Source organism: Marmota marmota, unplaced genomic scaffold, assembly GCF_001458135.2.
Source record: "Marmota marmota marmota unplaced genomic scaffold, marMar, whole genome shotgun sequence".
Taxonomy (NCBI): domain Eukaryota; kingdom Metazoa; phylum Chordata; class Mammalia; order Rodentia; family Sciuridae; genus Marmota; species Marmota marmota.
Window position 1 is genome coordinate 5,897,974 of NW_026000101.1, and position 17,232 is coordinate 5,915,205.

General features: G+C 49.7%; 1 long non-coding RNA gene across 1 annotated transcript; it reads right to left on the minus strand.

The window, feature by feature from the left end:
* Window positions 1–468: 468 nt before the first annotated feature.
* Window positions 469–3,339, minus strand: LOC125610641. Its single transcript, XR_007340621.1, has 3 exons — window positions 2,935–3,339; window positions 1,390–1,615; window positions 469–892 (listed from the first exon to the last, which is right to left on the minus strand). It is a non-coding gene; the product is annotated as an uncharacterized LOC125610641 (long non-coding RNA).
* Between the last annotated feature and the right edge of the window lie 13,893 nt (window positions 3,340–17,232).

Consider the following 17,232-nt stretch of genomic DNA (forward strand, 5'->3'; position numbering starts at 1 on the left):
GGGCAAGGACGACCCCAGGAAGGGAGGGGGTGAGAATCCAAGGGGAGGCAGATGGGCCCAGGGTGTGTTTTCTTAATGGGGCTTTCCATCTCCTCACACTTACTGGTCAGTAAGTGGGCCACACGGAGCCACGTGCGATGACCAGATCCCCAGGCCCACGCTGTGGAGCGGCGTGGGCAGCAGGAAGCCCCTCACAGAGCTGCTGCGAGGCTCAAGCGGGACCCTGGATTTAGCAGCACCCAGCTCCAGCCTGACATAACTGTTTGGCCCATGAAACTGATAATAATAATAGTGACGACCCCAGTAAAACATAAGGCCCGTAAGCACCACATTCCAAGGACAAGGAAATCTCCTCAGATGTGATTTGTATGGCTTTGGGGAAATACTGAGTCTCCAAGTCTCAGTTTCCCTATAAAGGGAGGTGACGATAGTGTTGACTTCACATAGTTCTTAGGACGCTTTCTTGCTTTTGTTTTTTAGCTTTTTTTTTTAACTTAAAAAAATTGTTTTCACGTTATACATGACAGTAGAGTGTATTTTGACATGTCACACATACAAGGAGTCTGACTTCCCATCCTTGGGGTTGTACAGCATGTGGAGTTACACTGGTCGTGAATTCATATGTGAACACAGGAAAGTTCTGCCTGATGTCACTCTCCTGTCTTTCCCATTCCTTCCCCCTCCCTTCCCTTCATTCCCCTTGGTCTCGTCCAATGAACTTCTATTCTTCCCTACCTCCACCACCCCTTATCGGGTGTTAGAATCCACATACACAGAGAACATTCGACCTCTGGTTTGGGGGGACTGGCTCGTTTCAGGAAGCTTTCTTGACTGTAGCAACATCTCCTCCCAGGATCCCGTCACCGTCGTCGTCGTCCTTAAGCACTAAGAGCTGAGAGGAACAAAACCTTCAATCAGCCTCCTATTCCCTGCGCCGTGATCCGGTTGGTGCAGCTGTTCTTTGATTGTTATGAGAGCAGGGGAAAGGGCTTTCATGGGCAGAGAAGGACAGAAAGAAATGAATCACTGGGTCCTGCAAGAGAGGGAATTTATTATTATTATTATTCCCATTAACATCAAAAGAACCCCTACTAGCTGCATGATGGTCTCAACCACGTGTTGGCTACTGACTGGGTGCTGTGTTGAAGCCCCAGCCACCTCACCTTCTTCTGAAGGGGTGCTGAGTGCTTGGGGCTCAGGGATAGACGGCAGCTCAGGTGCTGTCTGTGCACACAAAGAGCTGTCTCTCAAGTTACAGAGAAGAGCCAGGAGCAACTGAAGGAGCAGGCCCACTTCATGAACAGGATAACACTGTCATATAGAAAATCAGGAACCAGTCTCTCAGTCTATCCCTGGGTCCCAGTGAGAGATGCCCCCCATACCACTTACATCTATCTGTCCGTTGCTTTTCACCTCCTCACCCCAACATCCTACAGCAGGTCCCTGGGTATTCTTCCCCCTAGTTTGGGGAACCAGGTTTGTAGTCAGCCTGTCTGTATTTAAATTCCAGCTCCTCCTGTGTGATGTTAGGCAAGTTACTTACGCTCTCTGAGGAAGTTTCCTGAGGAGGTTATTGTGAGAACTGAGTGAGATGATGAAGTGCTCAGCACAAGGCCTGGAATACAAGGATATGGCAACAATTAGCATTATTATAAGGTCTAAGAAGGGGTCGTCAAAGGCCAGTTGGAAAGTTACCTTTTAAATGAGACAATAAAAGAAATGAAGAAAGGGAGAAAATTTGACCTTATGCACCCCCAACATAAAACACTCCTATGGAGCAACTGGAGTGTGTGCTTAGAGGTGCAAGACTCTGGGTTAAGTTCCAACCTCCAAAAACAAACAAACTACTGCTCCAATCAATACCTTCCATCCAAGCTGGGCACCGTGAGTTACTCATGACTCTAATCCCAGTCCCAGCGGCTCAGGAGGCTGAGGCAGGAGGATCTTGAGTTCAATGGCAGCCTCAGCAACTTAGTGAAGCCCTAAGCAACTCAGAAAGACCCTGTCTCTAAATAAGATATGAAAAGGGGGTGGGGATGCGGCCCAGTGGTGAAGCACCCCTGAGCTCCATCCCTGGTACAGTTCGTTATGTAAAAACAGAAGAATTCTCCTGAGTCGCTCTGTGCTTTCCCCCAGAGATCCCAAGCGCAAAGCCTCCTGCACTCAGATTCTTCAATGCGGATGTGACATCCTGCTTCTCTTCTACAATGCTATGGATCAGATAAGGAGGCAGGTACATTGGGACATGCAGAGCAGTATTGAGAATTGTCACCACTTTTGCTAGAGTGGATCATAAAGCTGAATGGATGCCCATTTAGGGACCAACAGCCACCAGTGTTATTGAATTAGGAAATGCATTGCCTCAAATATATCAACTACTAGGGTTTCAAGTAAGTTACACAAGGTAAGTTCCCACACACACGCCTACCCGTGTGTACCCATTATAGAAAGTTCCCTTTTTTTTTTTCCTTTGGTAGCCCTAAGGATTGAGCCCAAGGACACTTTGTCTCTGATAGACATCTCCAACCCTTTCTATTTTTTTATTTTGAGGCAGAGTCTCACTAAGTTGCTTAAGGCCCCTGATAAATTGTTGAGGCTGGCCTCTAACTTGCAATCCTTCTGCTTCAGCCTCCTAAGTAGCTGGAATTCCAGCTGTGGGCCCCCCGAGCCTGCCTTATCTCATTATTTTTAAGTTCCCATTTTAATCATCTAACTGTAGAGAAGCTTACTAAATTCAGAGTGAGCACACAAGGCAGTGCAGGTCACAGCACATGTCTTAGGCTTCTCGTAGCTTCTGATGAGACACAAAGGGCTCTGTCACTTTCCATTCCTACTCAGGGCTCCTGTCACTAAGCTGGGAGAATCAATCCTAACGACTATGGCTTCTGTTTAAGGGAGTATTTAAACGCAGCAGGAATTAGTCCATTTCCTCACCTGCAGGAAGAAAATATGATCTCTGGATAGCATTGCAGGCTACCAGAAAACTCATTTTCTTGCATTTTGTTTGAGGATTCTGATGCACGATTCTAGTTCAGTTATTACAGGTTCATCTTCCCCAATTCAACATGAGGGCCAGAGGTAGAGTGACTTCAGGGTTGATTTGACAACTTCAATAATCCAGGTTTTTTCATACCTCTGTAGATCAACTTTGTCCCCAGACTGTCTCCCCTCATAGTCTCAAGAGTGCTGCCATGATGCCGGGTATCACATCTGGACAGAAAAATATCCAGGGGGACAAAGGAGATTAAATCTTCTGTTTTCTTCCTAGAATAGTTGACAACATCTTTTCCAGATCCCTCTCAGACTGGCGAGGTAGCTCAGGGGTCTGGGCATGATCCCCAGCACTGAAAAAGAAGAAGGAGAAGGAGACCCCCATCTCACAATAAAACATGAAAAGGGTTTGGGATGTGACTCAGGTGTTAAGTGCCCCTGAGTTCAATCCCTGGTACAAAAAGAGAGATAGAAGGAGGAAGAGAAAGTGGAGGAGAAGGAGGAGATGAAAAGGAGTCTGAACTCTAGATGCCACTCATCAGCTTCCATTTTACACACTGGGTGACACGCCCATCCCCAAATCCATTACTGATAAGAGGAAGTGAGATTACTATGACTGATTAATCAGGATTCAGCTTGAGCTGGAGGCAGTGACATCTTCCATGACAAAGCCAGGGCCCGTCATCAGAGAACTGTCCAGTAAGTGGAGGGCACCCTTCATCAGGTGGGAGTCTGTTCGACCTCCAGAGGTCGTCAGGCAGAAAGCTGGGGGGCTCTGGGCCACCCATGGCATTTGCCCGAGCAAACCTCTCCCAACCTCAGCAAAGGTGCAGGTGATATGCCAACAGGACAGTCCATGCCCCCACGGCTTATCTGCATACCTGTGCTCTTTCCTGAGGCTTCCAAATCTCAGAGGATACGGGAGGGGGGCGTGCAGTCAGAGTGCAAGGTCAAAGGAGCAACTTGACTGAGCACCTACTAGACCCAGAGCGTGCTTTTACACAGCAGAGATTTAATTCTCACAGGAACCGTCAGCTAGGTCCTGTCGACACCTGCTGTGAGGGCGGAAGCAGTGGCACCCTCAAGCTCTCTGCTCAACACAACTGGCTGGAAAGAGGCAGAGCCCAGACTCCAGCACCAGGATGCCTAAGTGGCACCAGCAGAATGTTACCTTCCTTCACCCAAGACAGCCAGTCACGGGTAACAGAAAAGAACCCACCAAAAAACACAGTTGGCACGGGAATGAAGCTGGAGAAGCCAGAGAAAGAGTTAGAACCAGTGCCCACCTGTCACCCCAGCAACTCAGGAGGCTGAGGCAGGAGGGTCACAAGTTCACAGCCAGCCTCAGCAATTTAGCAAGGCCCTAAGCAACTTAATGAGACCCTGTCTCAAAATAAAAAGTATAAAGGACTGAGGTGTGGCTCCGTGGTTAAGCGCCCCTGGGTTTAATCCCTGCTACCAAAAAACTAAAGGAAGAATGAAAACCATTCAGGAAACGTGAGGCAGGCAGCACATTCTGACCCCACAAACACGGAGCATAGACACAAGCCACACATAAAGCACAGTCACGGCCATGATTTGACTTCCTAAGACTCCTAAAGCAATGCCACTGGTTCACACTGTGCTTGTTTCAAGTTCACAATAAGGTACAGAGATGAAAGTGAGTGGGAGAAAGAAACCTTCCTCCTCCTTCTTTTTCTTTTTCTTCTTCTTTTCTTTTCTCTTTGTCCTTCTTCTCCTCCTCCTCCTTCTTCTATCTCTCTCTTTTTTTTTTTTTTTTGTACCAGGGATTGAACTCAGGGGCACTTAACAACTGAATCACAACCCAAACCCTTTTTATATTTTATTTTGAGGCAGGGTATCACCGAATTGCTTAGGGTCCTTACTAAGTTGCTGAGGTTGGCCTCAAACTTGTGATCCTCCTGCCTCAGGCTCCCAAGTTTCTGGGATTACAGGCAGGTGCCATCACACCTGGCCTGAAAGAAACCTTTCTAATACTTTGGCCATGCTGTGACACTTAAGTATATGATGAATAGATTTGTCTCAAGGAGCGGGTCCACACCAGTTTGGGTGTTACTGAACTCAGATTGCACAGAACAGGAGCTGAAGGCTATACCAGATCTATGATGGATGGAAAAGTTAAAACTCAAACAAATGAAAAGGAGGAGGAAGAGGAGGAGGAGGGGAAAGAGGGGGAGGAGGAGGAGGAGGAGGAGGAGGAGGAGAAGGAGGAGGAGGAGAAGGAGGAGGAGGGGGAGGAGGAGGAGGGAGGAGGAGAGGAGTAATAATAACAATAATAATAATCCTGGTACCAGGCTGGGGTTGTGGCTCAGTGGTAGAGCACTTGCCTAGTATGGGTGAGGCACTGGGTTCGATTCTCAGCACCACATAAATATAAATTTAAAAACTCCATTGGTAAATAAAATAATATTTTTTAAAAACCTGGTACCAAAAATAAACAAATATAGAGAAGAAGAAAACCTGGTGCTGCTTCCCCACACCACCTGGAAAAGCACCACCCTGGAGGTCAGCTTGATGGATATAATTACTCCCATTTTACAGGTGAAGAGAATGAGACGTAAACAGAGTGAGTCACTTGCCCAAGGTCAGCACCGCTGGGAGGAGTCCAGACAGGAAACACTCCAGTGAGGAGAACTCTGAAGTCTCCCTGCTCCTGATATCAGAAAGACTGCTGGCCGCAGAGGGCTGTGGGAGGGCCGAGGCTTGAGGGGGGTCCAGCATCCCCCAGCTCTGCAGAGCCTCTGATGAGCACTATCTAGAAACAGCAGTAGGGGAGGTGGGTACAATATATTTTTTTTAAGTGAGAAAGAGGGAGAAGTGGGGGTGAGGGGAGAGGCCAGGAATGAGAGGGGGCTGGACGGATTCGTTCCTGACAAGGGCCAGCCTTGTGCATCCAGATTCCCTGGTGGTCATTAGTAGGACATAGTCATTGTCACTGTGCTTTCCTTTCCACAAATCACAAAGGACTTTTTTTTTGGGGGGGGGGGCGGGGGGGTTGCTGGAAATTGAACCCAGAGGCATTTAACCATTGAGCCACATCCCCAGCCCTTTTATTTTTTATTTTGAGGCAGGGTCTCACTAAATTGCTTAGGGCCTCACTAAGTTGCTGAGGCTGGCTTTGAACTCACCGTCCTCCTGCCTCGACCTCCTGAGTCGTTGGGATTAGAGGTGTGCACCACCACTTCTTGTCTGTGTCAACCTCCTCTCTCGCTAGCATTGCTCTAGTGTTTCTGTACTGTCACTTGCATAGTCACTACCTCCCAACCCCAGTCCCAGCTTGCATCTGTAAGAAGGTTGCTCTGGCACCAAAAGGATCTGGCTCTCTGTTCCCAGGCTCAACTTCCTGGAAAAAAAAAAATTGGCTGTCTGAGCTCATCTTCTGAAGCCAGGCTACTAACCAGTGGTCACCAGCCTACCTGAGAATCTGTTCTCCTGGGTCCAAGGCCTATCTCTGGTCCCAAGAGCTATTGTAGGAAAGTCCAAATAAGTGATTCTGAGAACATCTCCTTAAGCCACCTGTAATCCCAGTGGCTCGGGAGGCTGAGGCAGGAGGATGGAGAGTTCAAAGCCAGCCTCAGCAACTTAGTGAGGCCCTAAGCAACTCAGTGAGACCCTGTCTCTAAATAAAACATTAGGGCTGGGGAGGTGGCTCGGTGATTAAGTGCCCCTGAGTTCAATCCCCGCCCCATACCAAAATAAATGAATAAATATAAAAGAGAACATCTGCTTAAATGAAGAACATGGAAACAGGTGAACCAACATCGCCAACCTAGTGTGCCCAGGAACTAATGATGAATAAACATACTCCTGTCTGTGCTGCGGTTTCTAACCAGAAGGACACCTTCTCTGGGAGACAGATCCTCTTTGATTTCTTCAGGTTGGTTTTTATTCCTTCAGCCTATGAAGGCCCAAGTTTTCAATGTCATGAGGATTTCAACAACAGAGGTGATTAAAATGTGAATATGTGCCACTCAATTTAACTTTCCATAGGTGTTCCACAACCCGGGGCAAAATGGGTTTGTAACCACATGTGACAGCGTGCATGCCCCTAAAGGAACTCCCGCCATGTTCACCTGAAGCTGCTTGTGTGCTGCTCTCCTTCCTCACGGCCCTGTGAGGACTTTGGAAACCTAGACCACACCACGGTCACCTTTGTACCCACGGTGGATAGTGCGGAGCCTGGCCCCGGACACAGAAAGCTCAACAGATGAGCCCAGAGTGAGGGATGATGGAGGGAGAAACTGCACCGTGAGCTGTGCGGTGTGAGCTCCAGACCAACCAGGGAGGGGTCAAGGTCAAGGCCAAGGGCACGGGGCGGGCGGGGCAGAGGCAGAACCTAGAGTACTCGGATTCTACAAGGAAAAGCAAAAGCAAAACCAAACACCTAAGGAAAAGACAAGAAGTGTGGAGCTGCTGCCTCTGCGGCCGCCGCATCTTGTACTTCCAGGTAGTTCTTTAGACGCTTTTGGATGCTGTGCCATAGGAGGCGGGGAGGAGAGATTACAGCTGGGATTTAGCTGCCCAACCTGCACAAAGGAGATAATGATAGCTGCTTTGTTGAGTGGCTGAAAGAACAAAAAGGAGATAACAGGTGAAGCGGGCTCGCAGAGCCTGTAAAAATGGCTCAGGGGCCCTGGGTGACAGGGTAGCCAGGAACCGCCCAGAACCCGCAGGGCAGACGGACCACACTGCAGAAGGGAGCAAGACCCATCCGGGGGCTTTCACAGACCCGCGCTGTCCTTATTCAGTCACCTTCACCCTGGGGTCTAGAGCTTGGAGCAGCAGGGCTGTCACTGTCCCTCTGACGGCAGACCTGCGTAGGCCAGTAACAACGTTATGGTGTTAATCATTAAAACACTCTGTCTGTTTTTGTCTGGGAACAAGGCAGTTCGATCTTTGTCCTCCCTCTATAAAGATGAAAGGTGAGATGCTCCTGAGGTGGGGAGTCGGAGCCCAGGGAATTGGCATGCCTGCCCGGCGACTGGCTGCAAAGCCTTGGGCTCCGCAGCCTCCAGCCTCTTCAGTAGAGGCCTGGGAGGGTGAGGCCTGGGCAGGTACCGATTAGCTCCTCCCAGAAAGCCAGATTCTGCCATTTGCCTGAGCAGACACAACCCAAATGCCCATCAATTGATGGGCATGTGATATGATTCCACTAGGAAAATGCCCAGTATAGGTAAATCCATAGACACAGCTGACTGATGAGGGTGGCCAGGGGCTGGGGGCCAGAAAATAGGGAGGTGACTGCTCATGGGTGTGGGGTTTTCCTTCCAGGTGATGAAACTTTGCAATTCTGTAAATATAATAAAATCACTAAATTCTACACTTCAAATGGATGGCTTGTGTAGCATGAAAATTATATCTTTGCTTATTATTGTTATTATTATTGGGTACTGATAATTGAACCTGGAAGCTCTTCATCACTGAACTAAATCCCTAGCCTTTTTTTTTTTTTTTAAGTTTTATTTTGAGGCAGGGTCTCACTAAGTTGCTTAGGGCTGCATTAAGCTGCTGAGGCTGGCCTCAAATTTGCAATCCTCCGACCTCAGCCTCCCCAACCACCGGGATTACAGGCATGTGCCTCTGTGATATATAATAGAAAATTATATCATTAATAAAGCTGTCATAACAGTTCCTGCCTGGATTCTGGGTTGAATCGTAGCTTCTGTTTTTTTTCATTGGGAGAACATTAAGCACCTTCTAAGTGCCACGCGTTGTTCTAGATTCTGGAGCCATGATGTTGAGCAGGACAGACAACGGCTTGCTCTTTGGGCCCTTGTGCTTTACTAGGGAAATCTGCCAACAATTTTGTTAAGTGAAATAAATAAATAAATTTGAGTCTGATGAGACTTTGAAACAAGAGCTCAGGAAAAGACGCTTTTAGAATATAGAAGCTGCCCAGGATGGGAGAAATTCCAGTCAGAAAGACTGTGCAAAGGGTATGGGGTAGGGAAGACCTTAAAGGCACTGAAACAGGGCAGGAGGGTTGGACGTCTCTCTGTCATTTCTGTATGTGTCCTTAGTCCCTCCTGCTCCCTCAGTCATTAGGCAGGATAACAGGGAGAACTGCAATGCCCGGTCTATCACGGAAGCCACCACTGGGATGGACATACTCCACTCTGACTTCCATCCCTCTCCGCTCCCTCCTGTCACGGGCCACAAGAATGAACCTGTGATCACTTGGGTTTCCATCTCTCAGCACCAGGTCGTCTGGTGCTGGTCTGCATCAGAAAACTCAGCTGAAGAAAACACAATGCTCTTTTTTGTCATTGTCTTGCAGGGCTGGGGATTGAACCCAGGGGTGCTCTACCACTGAGCTACACCCCCGTCCTCCTCATGTTATTTTGAGACAGAGTCTCACTAAGTTGCTGAGACTGGCCTCGAACTTGGGATACTCCTGCCTCAGCCTCCAGAGTAGCTGGGATTCCAGGCGGGTGGGCAATACAATGCTCTTAATAATGAGTAGAAGCTTTAAACTCAAACATGCCTGGGTTCCAGAACGATATCTACTTCTTCCTGGCCAAGCACCCTAGGCATGAGACTGCTCCTCTCTGGTCCTCTTATTACACCAGCATCAGCTTCTGTGACCATTTGTGGAGCATCATCTGTGAAGTTTGACATGACTATTAGCCTCATTTTACAGAAAAGTAAACTGAGACTCCGGGGTTGAAGTCAAGTGCACAAAGTCAGACAAGACAGGTAGTTGATGGAAGACCCTGGATTTGAATCCAAGAAGTCTGGCTCCAAAGTCCCAGGTCTTAACGACCACACACATGCCTTGATGAAAGAACAGGACAATAACACCTGCATTGCAGAGTTTTCATGCGGATGACTGAGCTAAATCTATGTGAAGTCTCTTGCAATGCTGGGAACATGGAATCTGCAACAAATGCACCTGCCTGCTGCCCTCGGCCCTGCGAATTTTAAGGGACTCTGCTCTTGGAAGGGACTTCTCAGACTTCCAGGTCAGGTTTGCCCCAGAGGAGACTGAGAGTGCCAGGTGACTGCTCTCTGGGGCTCCAGCAATCCAGTAGGGCTCAGCTTGTCCCCATTCTCCCCAAAACAGACCCAGGAGAGGTGATCAGAGTTTTTGAGGGACCCTGCTGGTGTCAGCTGCTGGGTTGCTTATGGGGACCACAAAGCCCTGAGCTGGGGGTCAATGGCTAACTGGAGGAAATGGGCTGCCAGGAGGGGAGCTGCACTCCAGTCTTCCAGATCCTTCCATGTTAATGGCCATCAAGGTCAACCTGAGAGTTTCCAGAGGCTCCAGAAGAAGGACATTTTCAGTAAAGATACTCTCAAAAGCAGCTTGGATCTCTGGCTTGACCATGAATGACGGACACCATGCTCCAACCCCAGGAGAGCTGGGTTTTCACCCTGGGATTCAGGAAGGCCGCAGAGAGACATGGAAGCAGCCCTGGCCCTGCACATAGTTTTATTTCATAGCAATAATAACAGAGCTCTTATTTACTATGCTAATTCAGAGAGGTGACCAGGGATTGAACCTAGGGGTGCTCAACACCTGAGCCACATCCTTTTATCAGATTTCTAGGCTCAAGTGTTCCTCCCACCTCAATCTCCAATGTAACTGAACCACAGGTGCATGCCACCATGCTTGACTCTGTATGATATTTTCTTGTTTTTTTTCTTTTATTATTTTTTTTATCTTTCACAGTGCTGGGGACTGAACCCAGAGACTCCCACATGCTAGACAAATGTTTTTACCATTCAGTTACATCCACATTTTTTTTTTTGTTGTTTTATTTATTTTAAGACAGGGTCTGGCTGAGCACAGTGGCACATGCCTATAATCTCAGCAGCTCAAGAGGCTGAGGCAGGAGAATCTCGAGTTCAAAACCAGCCTCAGCAATGGTGAGGGACTAAGCCAATCAGTGAGAGCCTGTCTCTAAAAAAAAATACAAAATAGTCAAGATCATTGTATTGTCATGAGCAACTAATAAAAAAAATACAAAATAGGGCTGGGGATGGGGCTCAGTGGTCGAGTGCCCCTGAGTTCAATCCCCAGCACCGCCTCCCCCACACACACACACACACAAAGACAGGGTCTGGCTAAATTACGCAGGCTGGCCTCAAACTTGGAATCCTCCTACCCAAGCTCCCTGAGTGGTTAGGATTACAGGTGGCGCCATGGTGCCCAGCTATATTAAATTTTATGCATGTGTTTGATAGTCTTGCTGAATCCTCATAACCACTCTAGGAGGTCAGGGCTATTAATAGACCCATTTTGCAGAGGAAGGAAAGGAGACTGAAAGAGATACAAGCTTACATGTTCAGGCAAGGAGGCCAAGTCACCTACAAAGTCAGGCCCCTAGTGAGTCATCTGGCAGGATTTGAACCCAGCCTCCACCTGAATTGACTCTAATCTCTCAGGAGATCACACTATCAACCCAATACTCATTTATATTTCCAGAGCCATGTTGGTAAATGGAACGGTGTAGAGGAATGGCTAAGGCCACCAGCCAGCTGTGGACAAGGCGAGCACCTCTTTCATAGAGTTGTTATAGCAGTGTCTCATTTAATGCTTTCAACAGCACTGTGAGTGCCATAATATATTAACTTTCTGTGCAGATGAGGGAACAGGGGCAAATAGGTAAAGTGAATCATTCAAGGTTACACTGTCAGTTTCTGCTTAGAAACTGATGCCCACTTCAGACTCCGGCTGGCTTCCAGAGAAACAGTCACTAGATAATAAGTTATCTCTCCTCTGCGAGGCCACGCAGTCCTGTGTCTACACAGGAAAACAAAGGTAGATAAATGCAGAAATTCACAGCCCTATAAAAAAGGAATTAAGATAAAATGCATGCCCTTACTACTTAATGAGGGAGGTTTATGAACGCAAATGCATGACAATGACTCAGAGGAACGTAATTATCTTATCATAAGTTAAAGGCAATCGATTTTCATTTCTAAGTAAATATCATATTTCCTCAGTCCTAACACACCTTTTTTTTTTTTTTTTTTTTTTACATTTGGGCATTTCTGAAGTCTGAGTGCACCTTACCACACATGCACACATTGACTGTCTTTCTCCCCTGCCAGGGGCTGACTTAGCCTCACTTCCTATCCCACCTCTGTCCTAGGTAAAGCAGGGCTTCCCACCCCTGCCTTCCTTCCCTCTTTTAAGTCAGAAGAACAGCTACGCTCCTCCTTGTTAGCAACTAAGAGATGGCTGGCACTCTCTCTTTCCCTACAGTGTCTTATAGGGACAGACTCGTGGAAGAATCAAGTGATTAGGGAAACGGAAAAGAGAGATGCTGGGCACGGTGGCACGTGCCTGTAATCCCAGTGACTCGGGAGGCTGAGGCAGGAGGATCTCAAGCTTTTCATCTCAAAAGACAAAAAGGGCTGGGGATGTGGCACCTCTGGATTCAATCCCCAGTATCAATAAAAAGAAGAACAAAAGAAAAGAGAAATCCTCTCTCCCCCAGGACTACCCCCACATCCTGATCCCTAACCCAAGGAGTGGGGATGGGTGACTGAGCCGGGTCTAGCTATCCAAGGCTGGAGGCATGGTCAGCGGAGAATGTGTCTTGGTACACTGGGACACGTGAGTCCACCCGGGAAGAGCCACACTCCAGACCACGCAGCAACTCCAAGGCAGAGTCAGCAGCAAGCCCAAGGCTCTGGGTTCCCAGAAAGGGCCCGTCTCACTGGGCTGCCTTCGACTTGTTCCCCCGACTCTGCCCAGGAGGAGTCTGAAGCCTACTAGATGAGAAGGGACACCACCTTCCTGGAGGCAGAAGGACTGTGCACCCCTGGGCAAGTCATGTCACCTCCGCTGTGCTCAAAACCCTCTGCCTTACCTACTTGGGGCAAGCAATGGCCTCCCTCTGGGGCCCTTATTCTACAGGTGAGATTGACAGCCATCATGGATCACCAGGGCCTCTTCCTCTCTCCTGAAGTCTTAAAAACAAGGATAAAATGTAAAAGAAAAAATATAGTGAAAATAATACCCAAGAGTCAAACGTGCTAGGTGGGAACGTGACTTTGACTCTCCTCTCGCTGGACAAAGCTTCCTAGTGCGGCCTGGCCTCTGAGACCTGCAGGTGCTAAGGCTGAGGGCCACCTTCTGTTACTCCCAGTGGGCTTAGGGATTCCATGGCGGGTGGGTTCTTGCTGTAAGCTCTGTGGAGGCAGCCCCGGGCCCATCCACTGTGTCAGTAACTCAGAGCCATACTCTGACTTCGCTTTAAATAGCAAACTCCCCAAACAGATAGGTAGCAACTTTATATCTCTTAAATCTTTGGCCTAATGAGCCTGAGACTCATGGAATGTACGAGAGGGTGGAAAAGGGAAAGCAAGGTGTGGATGAAACCCCCACAGTGACTTTGGGCTGAGTCTCAAGAAGGCAAATAACTCGCAGCACCCAAATTATCTAGGAGCAGCTGGACCCAAGGGATCCTCAGCAAGGCCATGAGCTGGCCAAGGGCCAGATGTCAGTACACAGTCCCTGCTCTGCCACCCACAAACTATCTGACCTTGGGCCATGCCTTAACCTACCTGTCAAATGGGAGAGCTGGATGGGACCTCCTCCTAGGGTCGAGGATCGCTTGGAGCATTGCATAGCACACAGCTAATTCTAGAGTACGGTTCGCTGCTGCCCAGAGCTTCGCATGCACGATTATCTCATAAGAATCTTCCTAACAAGCCTGGGAAGAAATAATGACTTCATAGATGAAAGACCTGGAGTGCAAGCACACTGCTGGTTTAAGCAAGGCGGGGGTTTAAGGGTCCCTCTTATTTCTAACTTCATATCGCCTTCTAGCAGGTTCTCCCCCAGAGGGGCAGGATAGAAAAGGACAATGTGGAAGGGAGAGGAGGTGAATGATGTCGAAGGGAAACTGATGCCGCAGGCCAGGGCTCACGGCGGGGACACTGATGGAGAATGTGCTCCCTGTGCGTCTCCCAAGAAGGTGCCTGCTGGGGACCGGATGCCACACACAAGGTTTTCACAGCGATACTGGACTTTCAGCCTCAAGAGACCCTGCTATACATCAGAGCCATGAAAGGGGAAGAGAAAGTGACAGGCAGGTGGGCAGCCCCAGGCCAGGTCCCTGCATAGTCAGGCCCTGAGGCTCCAGGCAACTGCCCCCCAGGAAAGCCCAGGGACATCCTTCCCAGGCTCCTTGGGTTCCAGACATCTCATTCTGACAAAGCAGATGGGCAGGCCAAGCCCAGGTAGAGTCACAGACAGCCAGCAGCCACTGTCCCATCCTTCCCAGCAGCCAGCAGGGCAAGGAGGCAGGCAGGAGCCCAGAGGTCAGCCATCTTTCTGGCCTCGATGGGGGTGAGGATGACCAGGCAGAGGCCTGCAGAGAACGGTCCCCTCCATTTGGAGGAGTTCCAGCCTCATGCCATTTGCCCATTTCCAGACTCCCCAATTATTAGAGAGAAAAGGAGCTTCCTGAGAGCAGCCAAGAGGCCTTCACAGTTTGTAGTGGAGGAAAACTAGTCCACGAGAAACCAGAAGATGTTATCAGTGAGACCAGAACTTCAGTGCCCAGACACCTAGTCCCACGGTCTTAAGGGCGGGCACAGGAGACCCAGAACCAAATCTCCATGACTCTGGCTCTTGGCCTGCCCCCCCAGCTAGCAATCCTCACTATCCTAGAAGCTTCTGTGACATAGAGTGATGTGCAGTGTGTGGAGGTGGTGGTGGGGGGTAGGTATGTGTCTATTCATTCCACAGCAAATATTGATCGAGTGCCTTGGGCCAGGTTGCATTTTAGAGCCAGAAGATAAAGCAGTTCACAAAACAGATGAGGCCCCTCCTCTGGGACATCAGAGCCAGCCTTCCTCGGGAAAGGGAACTCTTGTCCTGTGGGGCATGGTTGGCACTTCCTTGGGTATGATCAGCATCTACACTCTGGTAGACAGGAGGTGGCCTGTAGATACCACCCAGAGCGCCAACCCTCCTCCTGGTCTTCTGGGGCTTCCAGGGGGTTTTGAGCAAATCTGGTGAAAGTGCTTGCTGAACCCCACCCCACACCCAGGCTCCCTGCCCCCCAGGGTGCCCCAGGGTGCTCCTCCTGGCTGCTGCACCCTGCCTCGGAGACACCGACTTTCTCAGCAGCCTGAAGAGGGACTCCCTAAGTCACCTCTTACTCCCCAGACCCTGGCAGGGGTGAGCTCCCCACACACTCTTGTGGAATAAAGGGCTGAGTCAATGAAGCCATTGATTCCGGCTGCAGTGGCCCATCTACCCTACTGCAGTGACAACCATCTGGAAGACTCCTGATTTCCCTCCAGATCAGGTGAGATGTGGGAGATGAAAGGACCTTGGAACCAAACTCCAGCAATGATATCGTTCTTATTATCCCCCATAAAAATGGTGCCAGTTAAGTGTCTCTCTGGGAAAGGACTCGGCCATGAGGGTTCTTGGTTCTATCTGGAGTGTGTGCTTGTGCATAAAGCTCTCTGTGAGGGGCAGCCCAGGTGCCAACCTGGCAGTCCAGCCCGATCCCAAGAGAGGGTCCCCAGGCCTTGGTACCTCCCCTCAGGCTGCCCAGACCAGCAAGGTCCCCAAGTCAGCCCCTAGCAGGGGGAAAAAGGGACCTTGCATCCCTAAATCGTCATGTCTGTCCATCTGACCAGCTGTCTGTCAGCTGCAGCCAGGCAGGACGGAAGCACTGCCCGGCCATAAATGACCACTGGCTCCAGGCTGGCCACCCGCCCTGGCCGCCCGCACGGAAGGGCCGGACTTTACCCGGCAAATCGGGAAGGAACTGGAGCCTCTGAACTTGGGACTTGGGCTCTGTCGATAAGACAAGTGGACAAACAGAGGGCAGGGCCAGGGCTCCCCTCTATACACACAGAAGCCCGGCTCCAGGCTGATACTGCTGAGATCTTTGCCCTTTAGTTCAAACAGGAAATCTTAAAATGGAAAATGAGCTGCGTAAGGAAGGGGCGCGGCCACGGCCTGCGGGGAAGAGGAGCCTGGGCCTGTGGCCGGCCAGAGGGGTTGCGGAGGGAACCGAACCGCAGGAAGGTAGAACGGCCGGCGGCGCAGAGAGGATGCAGGGGTAGAGTCAGAAGCCTGGGTCTGAGCCACAACCTGCAATTCACTCCCCATGTGGCTTGTGGGGAATGACCTCACCCACAGGAACCTCAGTTTCTCCCTCCACGAATGGGGCTAGCAATGCCATCAAAGGGCACAGGAGGGGATCCGAAGGAAGTCGTGGCAGGAAAGTGCCATTCGAGCTGCAGAGGCTTGGGTTGGCCAATCCTGCAACCAACCCAGCTAGGCCTCCCCCAAAAGGTGTTGCGCAATCGGGAGGGGAAATCCAAAATAACATCTCCAGGTCCCCATCCACCCCCATCCACCCCCGTGCTCACAGTTCAAAGGGGAGAAAATTGGGAGAAGGTGAATAATTAGAGAACCCCAGCAGTCTCCCCGCTGAGGTTTCCAAGTAATTATTCACCTGTAAATTACTCCTCTCGCCTTAATTCTATCCGAAGATCCTTTAGACAAGGTAAATTCCTTGATTTACGTCTCTAACTATCCTGCTTTGGTAAACATTCCAGCTAGCTTGGATGGCCCATTAAGGGGGAAAAAACATGGAAGAAGTGAGGCAGGAGAGAGAGAGAGATTAAATCCTGGTCATTACGGGCATTTACAGAATTACCTTGAAGGGTAATTAATGAGGACTCAAAGCCAAGACAAACCTCATCCCGAGCCAAAAGGGAGCCCATCGCAGCCAGGAAGGAGTTAACTGCATGGCAGCTCCGAGTGCAGATGGTCCTGATTCCCACCTATGGAACTGACGGAACCTTCCAGCAGTCTTCTCTCAGCTCCTGCCCCAGGCAGGGGTGACGGCTGCACTTTCACTGTAGAAAGAACCCTCCCTCCAGGGTGAGGTCACTTGACTCTTCCCTCTGACAGGCTCCAGACCCTTCCATACGGCCCCACAACCCAGGTCAGGCCATCTCGGGGCCCGGGGTATCTTAGATGCTCAGGAAATACTTGTGAATGAATGAGTCAGTGTATTATTCATTCTTCTGTCTCAACACACCTCCAATCTGCCAAACTCCAAAGTCACCCCCCAGATGACGCTAGGCCAGGGCATCCAACTGTTCTGCTTCCAGTCCCTCCTCCTCTCGTGCTCTACACTGAATTATCTTTCTGAAAGGTAGACTGAAAAATTGGACAAGGAAACCCTCCAGCTCTGAGCACGGAAGAGAGTATGTCATTTGTACAGTGGC